Below are 18,579 nucleotides of genomic sequence, written 5' to 3'. Positions count from 1 at the left end.
TGCGTCCGTAAGAGGGTTGTGTGAAAGGACCAGCAGCCGGTCTCCATAGCAGTCCCTGTGACTAGTGAAGCAAGAGTAAGCTTGAGAGTGAATTGGCACCCTTGGCCTAGGACCTGCTGTCATGCTATGTATTTTGGTGTGAATAGTGAAGCATCAGGTGTGTTGAGTGTGTCCATCAGCTTGTAGCCAGGGGCATGAGTCAGGCTGTGTCCCAGACCGTGTGACTAATAAATCAGCAGGTGGTATAGAGAGCCTATAAAAGAGGAAGCCGTTCTGATGAGATCCACAGCAGCAGTTTCTAGTCCATCCACTTCCAGATAGTACAACAAGGGGGTATAGCTCAGTGGTAGAGCATTTGACTGCAGATCAAGAGGTCTCTGGTTCAAATCCGGGTGCCCCCTTAATACTTTAAAGAAGCTGTCAATTTCTTTCTGTATCGCTTTTTTCAATTCTTGGGGATTTTTTGAAAGTATGTCACACTAAAACGACTAATTAAGCAAAATAGCTCAAAGTTTTATGTGCATCCTTATGACTCGTTGAAAATTAACAGTTTTCACACTCCCACCCAGTAACTGCACCATGGATCAATCTGGGTGCCCCCTTCACACATGAAAGAAGCTTTCAATTTCTTTCTATATCACTTTCTACAATTCTTGGGGATTTATTGAAAGTATTTCACACTAAAACGACGATTTAAACAAAATAGCTCAAAGTTTTATGTGCATCCTTAAGACTGTTGTGCGAATATTAACAGTTTTCACACTCACGCCTAGTAACTGCACCATGGATCAATTCGAGTAAAACAAGAGTTCGTACATTGGCACACAGGGACAAATTGAAATTTGTGTACACAGCATGATACTGTGTACTTTAATACATCTTTCTACATTCTGTAGTGTGCAGCACACAGATAATGTTTTACGGCATGGATTTATTAACAAGCATTGCTTCTAATAATTGAGCATATAGCAGAAATTGCAGGTGCAAAGAAAAAATACATAGGTAAACAAATCACAAGTTTCTAAATTCCACTGTATTTACCACAGCACAGCTGATTTGTTGTGCTTTAAGAAACACTGTGTGCCTGTACAGCAGCAAAGATGTGAGTGTGTGGACACTGTATGCCCGTAATGCTTTCACAAATGTCCTTATACTGTAACAGAAGTCTCTGCAGTTTTAGAACTGAGTTTGGACAGTAGCATGTGTGCTTACTGATAGTAATATGTGTAAGAAACAAATGCCTGCATGCTGTTACTTGTGTCTTTCTCCAGTAGCACACCTATTTACTGTAATTAGTATGTAAGGTAACGTCGGCTAGACAAAACTGGACCCAAATGCTGGTACACTGTGACTGGCCTGTGTACTGTTTCCAGTGTGTTTCACTAGTATCACGCCAGCTTACCGTTACTAGAATGTACAGTAAGACTGGTCCAATATGTATACCATATCAAATTGTTTTACCATAAAACAAAGATATAGCATTGTTAAAGACATTACCACGTGAGGGACACAGAAATTGCATTTTAAAAGACATCTATGTGAACTTGCATCGATTAGAAGAGATAGTGACTGTGTGAGAGTTGTATGGTACTGCTAACCAAAGCACTGTTAAAAAGAAGTCTTTCCTCACTAGAGTTGTGTTCTGTCAATGTCTGAGGCAGTGTATTTTTAAATGAGCTAGGAGGCTTAGACTGGCTGAGTCACTGACAGCTTTGCACACTTACTGCAGAGAGTGAGCAGACGAGAGACTAAGACTGAAATTTAGGGCACAGAGTGATTGCAGAAGAGAGTAAGACTCACTCTCACTTCCAGCATGGTGAGTAGACAAGAGAGTAAGCTAGTCCCACAGCTGGAATCCCAGAGTAGGTATAACTCAGTGCTAGTAAGAGTCCATGGTATTATATGTGACGTCTGCACTCTACAGCCTGCTGCTCGCAGTAATAAGGTGTGTGTGAAGGCATATTTCAGGAAAAGAGGATGTGTATAGCTCAGCAGTAAAGTATGTGACTGCAGATCAAGAGGTCCCCAGTTCAAGTCTTGCTTCCCACTTCTCCTTTTAAGGAACAAAAAAAAAATTCTCTGTTACTTATTTCAATTTCTGGAGATTTCTTGAAAGTATGTCACAGAAAAACCACTAATTAAAAAGAGTTTTAGGTTTTATCTGCGTCCGTAAGAGGGTTGTGTGAAAGGACCAGCAGCCGGTCTCCATAGCAGTCCCTGTGACTAGTGAAGCAAGAGTAAGCTTGAGAGTGAATTGGCACCCTTGGCCTAGGACCTGCTGTCATGCTATGTATTTTGGTGTGAATAGTGAAGCATCAGGTGTGTTGAGTGTGTCCATCAGCTTGTAGCCAGGGGCATGAGTCAGGCTGTGTCCCAGACCGTGTGACTAATAAATCAGCAGGTGGTATAGAGAGCCTATAAAAGAGGAAGCCGTTCTGATGAGATCCACAGCAGCAGTTTCTAGTCCATCCACTTCCAGATAGTACAACAAGGGGGTATAGCTCAGTGGTAGAGCATTTGACTGCAGATCAAGAGGTCTCTGGTTCAAATCCGGGTGCCCCCTTAATACTTTAAAGAAGCTGTCAATTTCTTTCTGTATCGCTTTTTTCAATTCTTGGGGATTTTTTGAAAGTATGTCACACTAAAACGACTAATTAAGCAAAATAGCTCAAAGTTTTATGTGCATCCTTCTGACTCGTTGAAAATTAACAGTTTTCACACTCACACCCAGTAACTGCACCATGGATCAATCTGGGTGCCCCCTTCACACATGAAAGAAGCTTTCAATTTCTTTCTATATCACTTTCTACAATTCTTGGGGATTTATTGAAAGTATTTCACACTAAAACGACGATTTAAACAAAATAGCTCAAAGTTTTATGTGCATCCTTAAGACTGTTGTGCGAATATTAACAGTTTTCACACTCACGCCCAGTAACTGCACCATGGATCAATTCGAGTAAAACAAGAGTTCGTACATTGGCACACAGGGACAAATTGAAATTTGTGTACACAGCATGATACTGTGTACTTTAATACATCTTTCTACATTCTGTAGTGTGCAGCACACAGATAATGTTTTACGGCATGGATTTATTAACAAGCATTGCTTCTAATAATTGAGCATATAGCAGAAATTGCAGGTGCAAAGAAAAAATACATAGGTAAACAAATCACAAGTTTCTAAATTCCACTGTATTTACCACAGCACAGCTGATTTGTTGTGCTTTAAGAAACACTGTGTGCCTGTACAGCAGCAAAGATGTGAGTGTGTGGACACTGTATGCCCGTAATGCTTTCACAAATGTCCTTATACTGTAACAGAAGTCTCTGCAGTTTTAGAACTGAGTTTGGACAGTAGCATGTGTGCTTACTGATAGTAATATGTGTAAGAAACAAATGCCTGCATGCTGTTACTTGTGTCTTTCTCCAGTAGCACACCTATTTACTGTAATTAGTATGTAAGGTAACGTCGGCTAGACAAAACTGGACCCAAATGCTGGTACACTGTGACTGGCCTGTGTACTGTTTCCAGTGTGTTTCACTAGTATCACGCCAGCTTACCGTTACTAGAATGTACAGTAAGACTGGTCCAATATGTATACCATATCAAATTGTTTTACCATAAAACAAAGATATAGCATTGTTAAAGACATTACCACGTGAGGGACACAGAAATTGCATTTTAAAAGACATCTATGTGAACTTGCATCGATTAGAAGAGATAGTGACTGTGTGAGAGTTGTATGGTACTGCTAACCAAAGCACTGTTAAAAAGAAGTCTTTCCTCACTAGAGTTGTGTTCTGTCAATGTCTGAGGCAGTGGATTTTTAAATGAGCTAGGAGGCTTAGACTGGCTGAGTCACTGACAGCTTTGCACACTTACTGCAGAGAGTGAGCAGACGAGAGACTAAGACTGAAATTTAGGGCACAGAGTGATTGCAGAAGAGTGTAAGACTCACTCTCACTTCCAGCATGGTGAGTAGACAAGAGAGTAAGCTAGTCCCACAGCTGGAATCCCAGAGTAGGTATAACTCAGTGCTAGTCAGAGTCCATGGTATTATATGTGACGTCTGCACTCTACAGCCTGCTGCTCGCAGTAATAAGGTGTGTGTGAAGGCATATTTCAGGAAAAGAGGATGTGTATAGCTCAGCAGTAAAGTATGTGACTGCAGATCAAGAGGTCCCCAGTTCAAGTCTTGCTTCCCACTTCTCCTTTTAAGGAACAAAAAAAAAAATCTCTGTTACTTATTTCAATTTCTGGAGATTTCTTGAAAGTATGTCACAGAAAAACCACTAATTAAAAAGAGTTTTAGGTTTTATCTGCGTCCGTAAGAGGGTTGTGTGAAAGGACCAGCAGCCGGTCTCCATAGCAGTCCCTGTGACTAGTGAAGCAAGAGTAAGCTTGAGAGTGAATTGGCACCCTTGGCCTAGGACCTGCTGTCATGCTATGTATTTTGGTGTGAATAGTGAAGCATCAGGTGTGTTGAGTGTGTCCATCAGCTTGTAGCCAGGGGCATGAGTCAGGCTGTGTCCCAGACCGTGTGACTAATAAATCAGCAGGTGGTATAGAGAGCCTATAAAAGAGGAAGCCGTTCTGATGAGATCCACAGCAGCAGTTTCTAGTCCATCCACTTCCAGATAGTACAACAAGGGGGTATAGCTCAGTGGTAGAGCATTTGACTGCAGATCAAGAGGTCTCTGGTTCAAATCCGGGTGCCCCCTTAATACTTTAAAGAAGCTGTCAATTTCTTTCTGTATCGCTTTTTTCAATTCTTGGGGATTTTTTGAAAGTATGTCACACTAAAACGACTAATTAAGCAAAATAGCTCAAAGTTTTATGTGCATCCTTATGACTCGTTGAAAATTAACAGTTTTCACACTCCCTCCCAGTAACTGCACCATGGATCAATCTGGGTGCCCCCTTCACACATGAAAGAAGCTTTCAATTTCTTTCTATATCACTTTCTACAATTCTTGGGGATTTATTGAAAGTATTTCACACTAAAACGACGATTTAAACAAAATAGCTCAAAGTTTTATGTGCATCCTTAAGACTGTTGTGCGAATATTAACAGTTTTCACACTCACGCCTAGTAACTGCACCATGGATCAATTCGAGTAAAACAAGAGTTCGTACATTGGCACACAGGGACAAATTGAAATTTGTGTACACAGCATGATACTGTGTACTTTAATACATCTTTCTACATTCTGTAGTGTGCAGCACACAGATAATGTTTTACGGCATGGATTTATTAACAAGCATTGCTTCTAATAATTGAGCATATAGCAGAAATTGCAGGTGCAAAGAAAAAATACATAGGTAAACAAATCACAAGTTTCTAAATTCCACTGTATTTACCACAGCACAGCTGATTTGTTGTGCTTTAAGAAACACTGTGTGCCTGTACAGCAGCAAAGATGTGAGTGTGTGGACACTGTATGCCCGTAATGCTTTCACAAATGTCCTTATACTGTAACAGAAGTCTCTGCAGTTTTAGAACTGAGTTTGGACAGTAGCATGTGTGCTTACTGATAGTAATATGTGTAAGAAACAAATGCCTGCATGCTGTTACTTGTGTCTTTCTCCAGTAGCACACCTATTTACTGTAATTAGTATGTAAGGTAACGTCGGCTAGACAAAACTCGACCCAAATGCTGGTACACTGTGACTGGCCTGTGTACTGTTTCCAGTGTGTTTCACTAGTATCACGCCAGCTTACCGTTACTAGAATGTACAGTAAGACTGGTCCAATATGTATACCATATCAAATTGTTTTACCATAAAACAAAGATATAGCATTGTTAAAGACATTACCACGTGAGGGACACAGAAATTGCATTTTAAAAGACATCTATGTGAACTTGCATCGATTAGAAGAGATAGTGACTGTGTGAGAGTTGTATGGTACTGCTAACCAAAGCACTGTTAAAAAGAAGTCTTTCCTCACTAGAGTTGTGTTCTGTCAATGTCTGAGGCAGTGTATTTTTAAATGAGCTAGGAGGCTTGGACTGGCTGAGTCACTGACAGCTTTGCACACTTACTGCAGAGAGTGAGCAGACGAGAGACTAAGACTGAAATTTAGGGCACAGAGTGATTGCAGAAGAGAGTAAGACTCACTCTCACTTCCAGCATGGTGAGTAGACAAGAGAGTAAGCTAGTCCCACAGCTGGAATCCCAGAGTAGGTATAACTCAGTGCTAGTCAGAGTCCATGGTATTATATGTGACGTCTGCACACTACAGCCTGCTGCTCGCAGTAATAAGGTGTGTGTGAAGGCATATTTCAGGAAAAGAGGATGTGTATAGCTCAGCAGTAAATTATGTGACTGCAGATCAAGAGGTCCCCAGTTCAAGTCTTGCTTCCCACTTCTCCTTTTAAGGAACAAAAAAAAAATTCTCTGTTACTTATTTCAATTTCTGGAGATTTCTTGAAAGTATGTCACAGAAAAACCACTAATTAAAAAGAGTTTTAGGTTTTATCTGCGTCCGTAAGAGGGTTGTGTGAAAGGACCAGCAGCCGGTCTCCATAGCAGTCCCTGTGACTAGTGAAGCAAGAGTAAGCTTGAGAGTCAATTGGCACCCTTGGCCTAGGACCTGCTGTCATGCTATGTATTTTGGTGTGAATAGTGAAGCATCAGGTGTGTTGAGTGTGTCCATCAGCTTGTAGCCAGGGGCATGAGTCAGGCTGTGTCCCAGACCCTGTGACTAATAAATCAGCAGGTGGTATAGAGAGCCTATAAAAGAGGAAGCCGTTCTGATGAGATCCACAGCAGCAGTTTCTAGTCCATCCACTTCCAGATAGTACAACAAGGGGGTATAGCTCAGTGGTAGAGCATTTGACTGCAGATCAAGAGGTCCCTGGTTCAAATCCGGGTGTCCCCTTAATACTTTAAAGAAGCTGTCAATTTCTTTCTGTATCGCTTTTTTCAATTCTTGGGGATTTTTTGAAAGTATGTCACACTAAAACGACTAATTAAGCAAAATAGCTCAAAGTTTTATGTGCATCCTTATGACTCTTGTTGAAAATTAACAGTTTTCACACTCACATCCAGTAACTGCACCATGGATCAATCTGGGTGCTCCCTTCACACATGAAAGAAGCTTTCAATTTCTTTCTATATAACTTTCTACAATTTTTTGTGATTTATTGAAAGTATTTCACACTAAAACGACTATTTAAACAAAATAGCTCAAAGTTTTATGTGCATCCTTAAGACTGTTGTGCGAAAATTAACAGTTTTCACACTCACGCCCAGTAACTGCACCATGGATCAATTCGAGTAAAACAAGAGTTCGTACATTGGCACACAGGGACAAATTGAAATTTGTGTACACAGCATGATACTGTGTACTTTAATACATCTTTCTACATTCTGTAGTGTGCAGCACACAGATAATGTTTTACGGCATGGATTTATTAACAAGCATTGCTTCTAATAATTGAGCATATAGCAGAAATTGCAGGTGCAAAGAAAAAATACATAGGTAAACAAATCACAAGTTTCTAAATTCCACTGTATTTACCACAGCACAGCTGATTTGTTGTGCTTTAAGAAACACTGTGTGCCTGTACAGCAGCAAAGATGTGAGTGTGTGGACACTGTATGCCCGTAATGCTTTCACAAATGTCCTTATACTGTAACAGAAGTCTCTGCAGTTTTAGAACTGAGTTTGGACAGTAGCATGTGTGCTTACTGATAGTAATATGTGTAAGAAACAAATGCCTGCATGCTGTTACTTGTGTCTTTCTCCAGTAGCACACCTATTTACTGTAATTAGTATGTAAGGTAACGTCGGCTAGACAAAACTCGACCCAAATGCTGGTACACTGTGACTGGCCTGTGTACTGTTTCCAGTGTGTTTCACTAGTATCACGCCAGCTTACCGTTACTAGAATGTACAGTAAGACTGGTCCAATATGTATACCATATCAAATTGTTTTACCATAAAACAAAGATATAGCATTGTTAAAGACATTACCACGTGAGGGACACAGAAATTGCATTTTAAAAGACATCTATGTGAACTTGCATCGATTAGAAGAGATAGTGACTGTGTGAGAGTTGTATGGTACTGCTAACCAAAGCACTGTTAAAAAGAAGTCTTTCCTCACTAGAGTTGTGTTCTGTCAATGTCTGAGGCAGTGGATTTTTAAATGAGCTAGGAGGCTTAGACTGGCTGAGTCACTGACAGCTTTGCACACTTACTGCAGAGAGTGAGCAGACGAGAGACTAAGACTGAAATTTAGGGCACAGAGTGATTGCAGAAGAGTGTAAGACTCACTCTCACTTCCAGCATGGTGAGTAGACAAGAGAGTAAGCTAGTCCCACAGCTGGAATCCCAGAGTAGGTATAACTCAGTGCTAGTCAGAGTCCATGGTATTATATGTGACGTCTGCACTCTACAGCCTGCTGCTCGCAGTAATAAGGTGTGTGTGAAGGCATATTTCAGGAAAAGAGGATGTGTATAGCTCAGCAGTAAAGTATGTGACTGCAGATCAAGAGGTCCCCAGTTCAAGTCTTGCTTCCCACTTCTCCTTTTAAGGAACAAAAAAAAAAATCTCTGTTACTTATTTCAATTTCTGGAGATTTCTTGAAAGTATGTCACAGAAAAACCACTAATTAAAAAGAGTTTTAGGTTTTATCTGCGTCCGTAAGAGGGTTGTGTGAAAGGACCAGCAGCCGGTCTCCATAGCAGTCCCTGTGACTAGTGAAGCAAGAGTAAGCTTGAGAGTGAATTGGCACCCTTGGCCTAGGACCTGCTGTCATGCTATGTATTTTGGTGTGAATAGTGAAGCATCAGGTGTGTTGAGTGTGTCCATCAGCTTGTAGCCAGGGGCATGAGTCAGGCTGTGTCCCAGACCGTGTGACTAATAAATCAGCAGGTGGTATAGAGAGCCTATAAAAGAGGAAGCCGTTCTGATGAGATCCACAGCAGCAGTTTCTAGTCCATCCACTTCCAGATAGTACAACAAGGGGGTATAGCTCAGTGGTAGAGCATTTGACTGCAGATCAAGAGGTCTCTGGTTCAAATCCGGGTGCCCCCTTAATACTTTAAAGAAGCTGTCAATTTCTTTCTGTATCGCTTTTTTCAATTCTTGGGGATTTTTTGAAAGTATGTCACACTAAAACGACTAATTAAGCAAAATAGCTCAAAGTTTTATGTGCATCCTTATGACTCGTTGAAAATTAACAGTTTTCACACTCCCACCCAGTAACTGCACCATGGATCAATCTGGGTGCCCCCTTCACACATGAAAGAAGCTTTCAATTTCTTTCTATATCACTTTCTACAATTCTTGGGGATTTATTGAAAGTATTTCACACTAAAACGACGATTTAAACAAAATAGCTCAAAGTTTTATGTGCATCCTTAAGACTGTTGTGCGAATATTAACAGTTTTCACACTCACGCCTAGTAACTGCACCATGGATCAATTCGAGTAAAACAAGAGTTCGTACATTGGCACACAGGGACAAATTGAAATTTGTGTACACAGCATGATACTGTGTACTTTAATACATCTTTCTACATTCTGTAGTGTGCAGCACACAGATAATGTTTTACGGCATGGATTTATTAACAAGCATTGCTTCTAATAATTGAGCATATAGCAGAAATTGCAGGTGCAAAGAAAAAATACATAGGTAAACAAATCACAAGTTTCTAAATTCCACTGTATTTACCACAGCACAGCTGATTTGTTGTGCTTTAAGAAACACTGTGTGCCTGTACAGCAGCAAAGATGTGAGTGTGTGGACACTGTATGCCCGTAATGCTTTCACAAATGTCCTTATACTGTAACAGAAGTCTCTGCAGTTTTAGAACTGAGTTTGGACAGTAGCATGTGTGCTTACTGATAGTAATATGTGTAAGAAACAAATGCCTGCATGCTGTTACTTGTGTCTTTCTCCAGTAGCACACCTATTTACTGTAATTAGTATGTAAAGTAACGTCGGCTAGACAAAACTCGACCCAAATGCTGGTACACTGTGACTGGCCTGTGTACTGTTTCCAGTGTGTTTCACTAGTATCACGCCAGCTTACCGTTACTAGAATGTACAGTAAGACTGGTCCAATATGTATACCATATCAAATTGTTTTACCATAAAACAAAGATATAGCATTGTTAAAGACATTACCACGTGAGGGACACAGAAATTGCATTTTAAAAGACATCTATGTGAACTTGCATCGATTAGAAGAGATAGTGACTGTGTGAGAGTTGTATGGTACTGCTAAGCAAAGCACTGTTAAAAAGAAGTCTTTCCTCACTAGAGTTGTGTTCTGTCAATGTCTGAGGCAGTGTATTTTTAAATGAGCTAGGAGGCTTGGACTGGCTGAGTCACTGACAGCTTTGCACACTTACTGCAGAGAGTGAGCAGACGAGAGACTAAGACTGAAATTTAGGGCACAGAGTGATTGCAGAAGAGAGTAAGACTCACTCTCACTTCCAGCATGGTGAGTAGACAAGAGAGTAAGCTAGTCCCACAGCTGGAATCCCAGAGTAGGTATAACTCAGTGCTAGTCAGAGTCCATGGTATTATATGTGACGTCTGCACTCTACAGCCTGCTGCTCGCAGTAATAAGGTGTGTGTGAAGGCATATTTCAGGAAAAGAGGATGTGTATAGCTCAGCAGTAAATTATGTGACTGCAGATCAAGAGGTCCCCAGTTCAAGTCTTGCTTCCCACTTCTCCTTTTAAGGAACAAAAAAAAAATTCTCTGTTACTTATTTCAATTTCTGGAGATTTCTTGAAAGTATGTCACAGAAAAACCACTAATTAAAAAGAGTTTTAGGTTTTATCTGCGTCCGTAAGAGGGTTGTGTGAAAGGACCAGCAGCCGGTCTCCATAGCAGTCCCTGTGACTAGTGAAGCAAGAGTAAGCTTGAGAGTGAATTGGCACCCTTGGCCTAGGACCTGCTGTCATGCTATGTATTTTGGTGTGAATAGTGAAGCATCAGGTGTGTTGAGTGTGTCCATCAGCTTGTAGCCAGGGGCATGAGTCAGGCTGTGTCCCAGACCCTGTGACTAATAAATCAGCAGGTGGTATAGAGAGCCTATAAAAGAGGAAGCTGTTCTGATGAGATCCACAGCAGCAGTTTCTAGTCCATCCACTTCCAGATAGTACAACAAGGGGGTATAGCTCAGTGGTAGAGCATTTGACTGCAGATCAAGGGGTCCCTGGTTCAAATCCGGGTGCCCCCTTAATACTTTAAAGAAGCTGTCAATTTCTTTCTGTATCGCTTTTTTCAATTCTTGGGGATTTTTTGAAAGTATGTCACACTAAAACGACTAATTAAGCAAAATAGCTCAAAGTTTTATGTGCATCCTTATGACTCTTGTTGAAAATTAACAGTTTTCACACTCACACCCAGTAACTGCACCATGGATCAATCTGGGTGCTCCCTTCACACATGAAAGAAGCTTTCAATTTCTTTCTATATCACTTTCTACAATTCTTGGGGATTTATTGAAAGTATTTCACACTAAAACGACTATTTAAACAAAATAGCTCAAAGTTTTATGTGCATCCTTAAGACTGTTGTGCGAAAATTAACAGTTTTCACACTCACGCCCAGTAACTGCACCATGGATCAATTCGAGTAAAACAAGAGTTCGTACATTGGCACACAGGGACAAATTGAAATTTGTGTACACAGCATGATACTGTGTACTTTAATACATCTTTCTACATTCTGTAGTGTGCAGCACACAGATAATGTTTTACGGCATGGATTTATTAACAAGCATTGCTTCTAGTAATTGAGCATATAGCAGAAATTGCAGGTGCAAAGAAAAAATACATAGGTAAACAAATCACAAGTTTCTAAATTCCACTGTATTTACCACAGCACAGCTGATTTGTTGTGCTTTAAGAAACACTGTGTGCCTGTACAGCAGCAAAGATGTGAGTGTGTGGACACTGTATGCCCGTAATGCTTTCACAAATGTCGTTATACTGTAACAGAAGTCTCTGCAGTTTTAGAACTGAGTTTGGACAGTAGCATGTGTGCTTACTGATAGTAATATGTGTAAGAAACAAATGCCTGCATGCTGTTACTTGTGTCTTTCTCCAGTAGCACACCTATTTACTGTAATTAGTATGTAAGGTAACGTCGGCTAGACAAAACTGGACCCAAATGCTGGTACACTGTGACTGGCCTGTGTACTGTTTCCAGTGTGTTTCACTAGTATCACGCCAGCTTACCGTTACTAGAATGTACAGTAAGACTGGTCCAATATGTATACCATATCAAATTGTTTTACCATAAAACAAAGATATAGCATTGTTAAAGACATTACCACGTGAGGGACACAGAAATTGCATTTTAAAAGACATCTATGTGAACTTGCATCGATTAGAAGAGATAGTGACTGTGTGAGAGTTGTATGGTACTGCTAACCAAAGCACTGTTAAAAAGAAGTCTTTCCTCACTAGAGTTGTGTTCTGTCAATGTCTGAGGCAGTGTATTTTTAAATGAGCTAGGAGGCTTAGACTGGCTGAGTCACTGACAGCTTTGCACACTTACTGCAGAGAGTGAGCAGACGAGAGACTAAGACTGAAATTTAGGGCACAGAGTGATTGCAGAAGAGAGTAAGACTCACTCTCACTTCCAGCATGGTGAGTAGACAAGAGAGTAAGCTAGTCCCACAGCTGGAATCCCAGAGTAGGTATAACTCAGTGCTAGTCAGAGTCCATGGTATTATATGTGACGTCTGCACTCTACAGCCTGCTGCTCGCAGTAATAAGGTGTGTGTGAAGGCATATTTCAGGAAAAGAGGATGTGTATAGCTCAGCAGTAAAGTATGTGACTGCAGATCAAGAGGTCACCACTTCAAGTCTTGCTTCCCACTTCTCCTTTTAAGGAACAAAAAAAAAATTCTCTGTTACTTATTTCAATTTCTGGAGATTTCTGGAAAGTATGTCACAGAAAAACCACTAATTAAAAAGAGTTTTAGGTTTTATCTGCGTCCGTAAGAGGGTTGTGTGAAAGGACCAGCAGCCGGTCTCCATAGCAGTCCCTGTGACTAGTGAAGCAAGAGTAAGCTTGAGAGTGAATTGGCACCCTTGGCCTAGGACCTGCTGTCATGCTATGTATTTTGGTGTGAATAGTGAAGCATCAGGTGTGTTGAGTGTGTCCATCAGCTTGTAGCCAGGGGCATGAGTCAGGCTGTGTCCCAGACCCTGTGACTAATAAATCAGCAGGTGGTATAGAGAGCCTATAAAAGAGGAAGCCGTTCTGATGAGATCCACAGCAGCAGTTTCTAGTCCATCCACTTCCAAATAGTACAACAAGGGGGTATAGCTCAGTGGTAGAGCATTTGACTGCAGATCAAGAGGTCCCTGGTTCAAATCCGGGTGCCCCCTTAATACTTTAAAGAAGCTGTCAATTTCTTTCTGTATCGCTTTTTTCAATTCTTGGGGATTTTTTGAAAGTATGTCACACTAAAACGACTAATTAAGCAAAATAGCTCAAAGTTTTATGTGCATCCTTATGACTTTTGTTGAAAATTAACAGTTTTCACACTCACACCCAGTAACTGCACCATGGATCAATCTGGGTGCCCCCTTCACACATGAAAGAAGCTTTCAATTTCTTTCTATATCACTTTCTACAATTCTTGGGGATTTATTGAAAGTATTTCACACTAAAACGACGATTTAAACAAAATAGCTCAAAGTTTTATGTGCATCCTTAAGACTGTTGTGCGAAAATTAACAGTTTTCACACTCACGCCCAGTAACTGCACCATGGATCAATTCGAGTAAAACAAGAGTTCGTACATTGGCACACAGGGACAAATTGAAATTTGTGTACACAGCATGATACTGTGTACTTTAATACATCTTTCTACATTCTGTAGTGTGCAGCACACAGATAATGTTTTACGGCATGGATTTATTAACAAGCATTGCTTCTAATAATTGAGCATATAGCAGAAATTGCAGGTGCAAAGAAAAAATACATAGGTAAACAAATCACAAGTTTCTAAATTCCACTGTATTTACCACAGCACAGCTGATTTGTTGTGCTTTAAGAAACACTGTGTGCCTGTACAGCAGCAAAGATGTGAGTGTGTGGACACTGTATGCCCGTAATGCTTTCACAAATGTCCATATACTGTAAGGGAAGTCTCTGCAGTTTTAGAACTGAGTTTGGACAGTAGCATGTGTGCTTACTGATAGTAATATGTGTAAGAAACAAATGCCTGCATGCTGTTACTTGTGTCTTTCTCCAGTAGCACACCTATTTACTGTAATTAGTATGTAAGGTAACGTCGGCTAGACAAAACTGGACCCAAATGCTGGTACACTGTGACTGGCCTGTGTACTGTTTCCAGTGTGTTTCACTAGTATCACGCCAGCTTACCGTTACTAGAATGTACAGTAAGACTGGTCCAATATGTATACCATATCAAATTGTTTTACCATAAAACAAAGATATAGCATTGTTAAAGACATTACCACGTGAGGGACACAGAAATTGCATTTTAAAAGACATCTATGTGAACTTGCATCGATTAGAAGAGATAGTGACTGTGTGAGAGTTGTATGGTACTGCTAACCAAAGCACTGTTAAAAAGAAGTCTTTCCTCACTAGAGTTGTGTTCTGTCAATGTCTGAGGCAGTGTATTTTTAAATGAGCTAGGAGGCTTAGACTGGCTGAGTCACTGACAGCTTTGCACACTTACTGCAGAGAGTGAGCAGACGAGAGACTAAGACTGAAATTTAGGGCACAGAGTGATTGCAGAAGAGAGTAAGACTCACTCTCACTTCCAGCATGGTGAGTAGACAAGAGAGTAAGCTAGTCCCACAGCTGGAATCCCAGAGTAGGTATAACTCAGTGCTAGTCAGAGTCCATGGTATTATATGTGACGTCTGCACTCTACAGCCTGCTGCTCGCAGTAATAAGGTGTGTGTGAAGGCATATTTCAGGAAAAGAGGATGTGTATAGCTCAGCAGTAAAGTATGTGACTGCAGATCAAGAGGTCCCCCGTTCAAGTCTTGCTTCCCACTTCTCCTTTTAAGGAACAAAAAAAAAATTCTCTGTTACTTATTTCAATTTCTGGAGATTTCTTGAAAGTATGTCACAGAAAAACCACTAATTAAAAAGAGTTTTAGGTTTTATCTGCGTCCGTAAGAGGGTTGTGTGAAAGGACCAGCAGCCGGTCTCCATAGCAGTCCCTGTGACTAGTGAAGCAAGAGTAAGCTTGAGAGTGAATTGGCACCCTTGGCCTAGGACCTGCTGTCATGCTATGTATTTTGGTGTGAATAGTGAAGCATCAGGTGTGTTGAGTGTGTCCATCAGCTTGTAGCCAGGGGCATGAGTCAGGCTGTGTCCCAGACCATGTGACTAATAAATCAGCAGGTGGTATAGAGAGCCTATAAAAGAGGAAGCCGTTCTGATGAGATCCACAGCAGCAGTTTCTAGTCCATCCACTTCCAGATAGTACAACAAGGGGGTATAGCTCAGTGGTAGAGCATTTGACTGCAGATCAAGAGGTCTCTGGTTCAAATCCGGATGCCCCCTTAATACTTAAAAGAAGCTGTCAATTTCTTTCTGTATCGCTTTTTTCAATTCTTGGGGATTTTTTGAAAGTATGTCACACTAAAACGACTAATTAAGCAAAATAGCTCAAAGTTTTATGTGCATCCTTATGACTCGTTGAAAATTAACAGTTTTCACACTCACACCCAGTAACTGCACCATGGATCAATCTGGGTGCCCCCTTCACACATGAAAGAAGCTTTCAATTTCTTTCTATATCACTTTCTACAATTCTTGGGGATTTATTGAAAGTATTTCACACTAAAACGACGATTTAAACAAAATAGCTCAAAGTTTTATGTGCATCCTTAAGACTGTTGTGCGAATATTAACAGTTTTCACACTCACGCCCAGTAACTGCACCATGGATCAATTCGAGTAAAACAAGAGTTCGTACATTGGCACACAGGGACAAATTGAAATTTGTGTACACAGCATGATACTGTGTACTTTAATACATCTTTCTACATTCTGTAGTGTGCAGCACACAGATAATGTTTTACGGCATGGATTTATTAACAAGCATTGCTTCTAATAATTGAGCATATAGCAGAAATTGCAGGTGCAAAGAAAAAATACATAGGTAAACAAATCACAAGTTTCTAAATTCCACTGTATTTACCACAGCACAGCTGATTTGTTGTGCTTTAAGAAACACTGTGTGCCTGTACAGCAGCAAAGATGTGAGTGTGTGGACACTGTATGCCCGTAATGCTTTCACAAATGTCCTTATACTGTAACAGAAGTCTCTGCAGTTTTAGAACTGAGTTTGGACAGTAGCATGTGTGCTTACTGATAGTAATATGTGTAAGAAACAAATGCCTGCATGCTGTTACTTGTGTCTTTCTCCAGTAGCACACCTATTTACTGTAATTAGTATGTAAGGTAACGTCGGCTAGACAAAACTGGACCCAAATTCTGGTACACTGTGACTGGCCTGTGTACTGTTTCCAGTGTGTTTCACTAGTATCACGCCAGCTTACCGTTACTAGAATGTACAGTAAGACTGGTCCAATATGTATACCATATCAAATTGTTTTACCATAAAACAAAGATATAGCATTGTTAAAGACATTACCACGTGAGGGACACAGAAATTGCATTTTAAAAGACATCTATGTAAACTTGCATCGATTAGAAGAGATAGTGACTGTGTGAGAGTTGTATGGTACTGCTAACCAAAGCACTGTTAAAAAGAAGTCTTTCCTCACTAGAGTTGTTTTCTGTCAATGTCTGAGGCAGTGTATTTTTAAATGAGCTAGGAGGCTTAGACTGGCTGAGTCACTGACAGCTTTGCACACTTACTGCAGAGAGTGAGCAGACGAGAGACTAAGACTGAAATTTAGGGCACAGAGTGATTGCAGAAGAGAGTAAGACTCACTCTCACTTCCAGCATGGTGAGTAGACAAGAGAGTAAGCTAGTCCCACAGCTGGAATCCCAGAGTAGGTATAACTCAGTGCTAGTCAGAGTCCATGGTATTAAATGTGACGTCTGCACTCTACAGCCTGCTGCTCGCAGTAATAAGGTGTGTGTGAAGGCATATTTCAGGAAAAGAGGATGTGTATAGCTCAGCAGTAAAGTATGTGACTGCAGATCAAGAGGTCCCCAGTTCAAGTCTTGCTTCCCACTTCTCCTTTTAAGGAACAAAAAAAAAATTCTCTGTTACTTATTTCAATTTCTGGAGATTTCTTGAAAGTATGTCACAGAAAAACCACTAATTAAAAAGAGTTTTAGGTTTTATCTACGTCCGTAAGAGGGTTGTGTGAAAGGACCAGCAGCCGGTCTCCATAGCAGTCCCTGTGACTAGTGAAGCAAGAGTAAGCTTGAGAGTGAATTGGCACCCTTGGCCTAGGACCTGCTGTCATGCTATGTATTTTGGTGTGAATAGTGAAGCATCAGGAGTGTTGAGTGTGTCCATCAGCTTGTAGCCAGGGGCATGAGTCAGGCTGTGTCCCAGACCGTGTGACTAATAAATCAGCAGGTGGTATAGAGAGCCTATAAAAGAGGAAGCCGTTCTGATGAGATCCACAGCAGCAGTTTCTAGTCCATCCACTTCCAGATAGTACAACAAGGGGTTATAGCTCAGTGGTAGAGCATTTGACTGCAGATCAAGAGGTCTCTGGTTCAAATCCGGGTGCCCCCTTAATACTTTAAAGAAGCTGTCAATTTCTTTCTGTATCGCTTTTTTCAATTCTTGGGGATTTTTTGAAAGTATGTCACACTAAAACGACTAATTAAGCAAAATAGCTCAAAGTTTTATGTGCATCCTTATGACTCGTTGAAAATTAACAGTTTTCACACTCACACCCAGTAACTGCACCATGGATCAATCTGGGTGCCCCCTTCACACATGAAAGAAGCTTTCAATTTCTTTCTATATCACTTTCTACAATTCTTGGGGATTTATTGAAAGTATTTCACACTAAAACGACTATTTAAACAAAATAGCTCAAAGTTTTATGTGCATCCTTAAGACTGTTGTGCGAAAATTAACAGTTTTCACACTCACGCCCAGTAACTGCACCATGGATCAATTCGAGTAAAACAAGAGTTCGTACATTGGCACACAGGGACAAATTGAAATTTGTGTACACAGCATGATACTGTGTACTTTAATACATCTTTCTACATTCTGTAGTGTGCAACACACAGATAATGTTTTACGGCATGGATTTATTAACAAGCATTGCTTCTAATAATTGAGCACATAGCAGAAATTGCAGGTGCAAAGAAAAAATACATAGGTAAACAAATCACAAGTTTCTAAATTCCACTGTATTTACCACAGCACAGCTGATTTGTTGTGCTTTAAGAAACACTGTGTGCCTGTACAGCAGCAAAGATGTGAGTGTGTGGACACTGTATGCCCGTAATGCTTTCACAAATGTCGTTATACTGTAACAGAAGTCTCTGCAGTTTTAGAACTGAGTTTGGACAGTAGCATGTGTGCTTACTGATAGTAATATGTGTAAGAAACAAATGCCTGCATGCTGTTACTTGTGTCTTTCTCCAGTAGCAC

General features: G+C 40.5%; 9 non-coding genes across 9 annotated transcripts; all 9 read left to right on the top strand.

The window, feature by feature from the left end:
• Positions 1 to 329: 329 nt before the first annotated feature.
• Positions 330 to 401, top strand: TRNAC-GCA (transfer RNA cysteine (anticodon GCA)). The gene has a single exon. It is a non-coding gene; the product is annotated as a tRNA-Cys (tRNA).
• Positions 402 to 2,491: 2,090 nt separating this feature from the next.
• Positions 2,492 to 2,563, top strand: TRNAC-GCA (transfer RNA cysteine (anticodon GCA)). The gene has a single exon. It is a non-coding gene; the product is annotated as a tRNA-Cys (tRNA).
• A 2,090-nt stretch (positions 2,564 to 4,653) lies between these two features.
• On the top strand, positions 4,654 to 4,725 carry TRNAC-GCA (transfer RNA cysteine (anticodon GCA)). Its single transcript has one exon. It is a non-coding gene; the product is annotated as a tRNA-Cys (tRNA).
• A 2,090-nt stretch (positions 4,726 to 6,815) lies between these two features.
• TRNAC-GCA (transfer RNA cysteine (anticodon GCA)) lies at positions 6,816 to 6,887 on the top strand. The gene has a single exon. It is a non-coding gene; the product is annotated as a tRNA-Cys (tRNA).
• Positions 6,888 to 8,979: 2,092 nt separating this feature from the next.
• TRNAC-GCA (transfer RNA cysteine (anticodon GCA)) lies at positions 8,980 to 9,051 on the top strand. The gene has a single exon. It is a non-coding gene; the product is annotated as a tRNA-Cys (tRNA).
• A 2,090-nt stretch (positions 9,052 to 11,141) lies between these two features.
• TRNAC-GCA (transfer RNA cysteine (anticodon GCA)) lies at positions 11,142 to 11,213 on the top strand. Its single transcript has one exon. It is a non-coding gene; the product is annotated as a tRNA-Cys (tRNA).
• Positions 11,214 to 13,305: 2,092 nt separating this feature from the next.
• Positions 13,306 to 13,377, top strand: TRNAC-GCA (transfer RNA cysteine (anticodon GCA)). Its single transcript has one exon. It is a non-coding gene; the product is annotated as a tRNA-Cys (tRNA).
• A 2,092-nt stretch (positions 13,378 to 15,469) lies between these two features.
• On the top strand, positions 15,470 to 15,541 carry TRNAC-GCA (transfer RNA cysteine (anticodon GCA)). The gene has a single exon. It is a non-coding gene; the product is annotated as a tRNA-Cys (tRNA).
• Positions 15,542 to 17,631: 2,090 nt separating this feature from the next.
• TRNAC-GCA (transfer RNA cysteine (anticodon GCA)) lies at positions 17,632 to 17,703 on the top strand. The gene has a single exon. It is a non-coding gene; the product is annotated as a tRNA-Cys (tRNA).
• The last annotated feature ends 876 nt before the right edge of the window (positions 17,704 to 18,579 follow it).

The sequence above is a fragment of the Pleurodeles waltl genome, chromosome 4_1 (genome assembly GCF_031143425.1).
Source record: "Pleurodeles waltl isolate 20211129_DDA chromosome 4_1, aPleWal1.hap1.20221129, whole genome shotgun sequence".
NCBI classification, from domain to species: Eukaryota; Metazoa; Chordata; class Amphibia; order Caudata; family Salamandridae; genus Pleurodeles; species Pleurodeles waltl.
The sequence above is the reverse complement of the archived record's forward strand: the minus strand, read 5'-3'. Positions and strand labels throughout refer to the sequence as shown.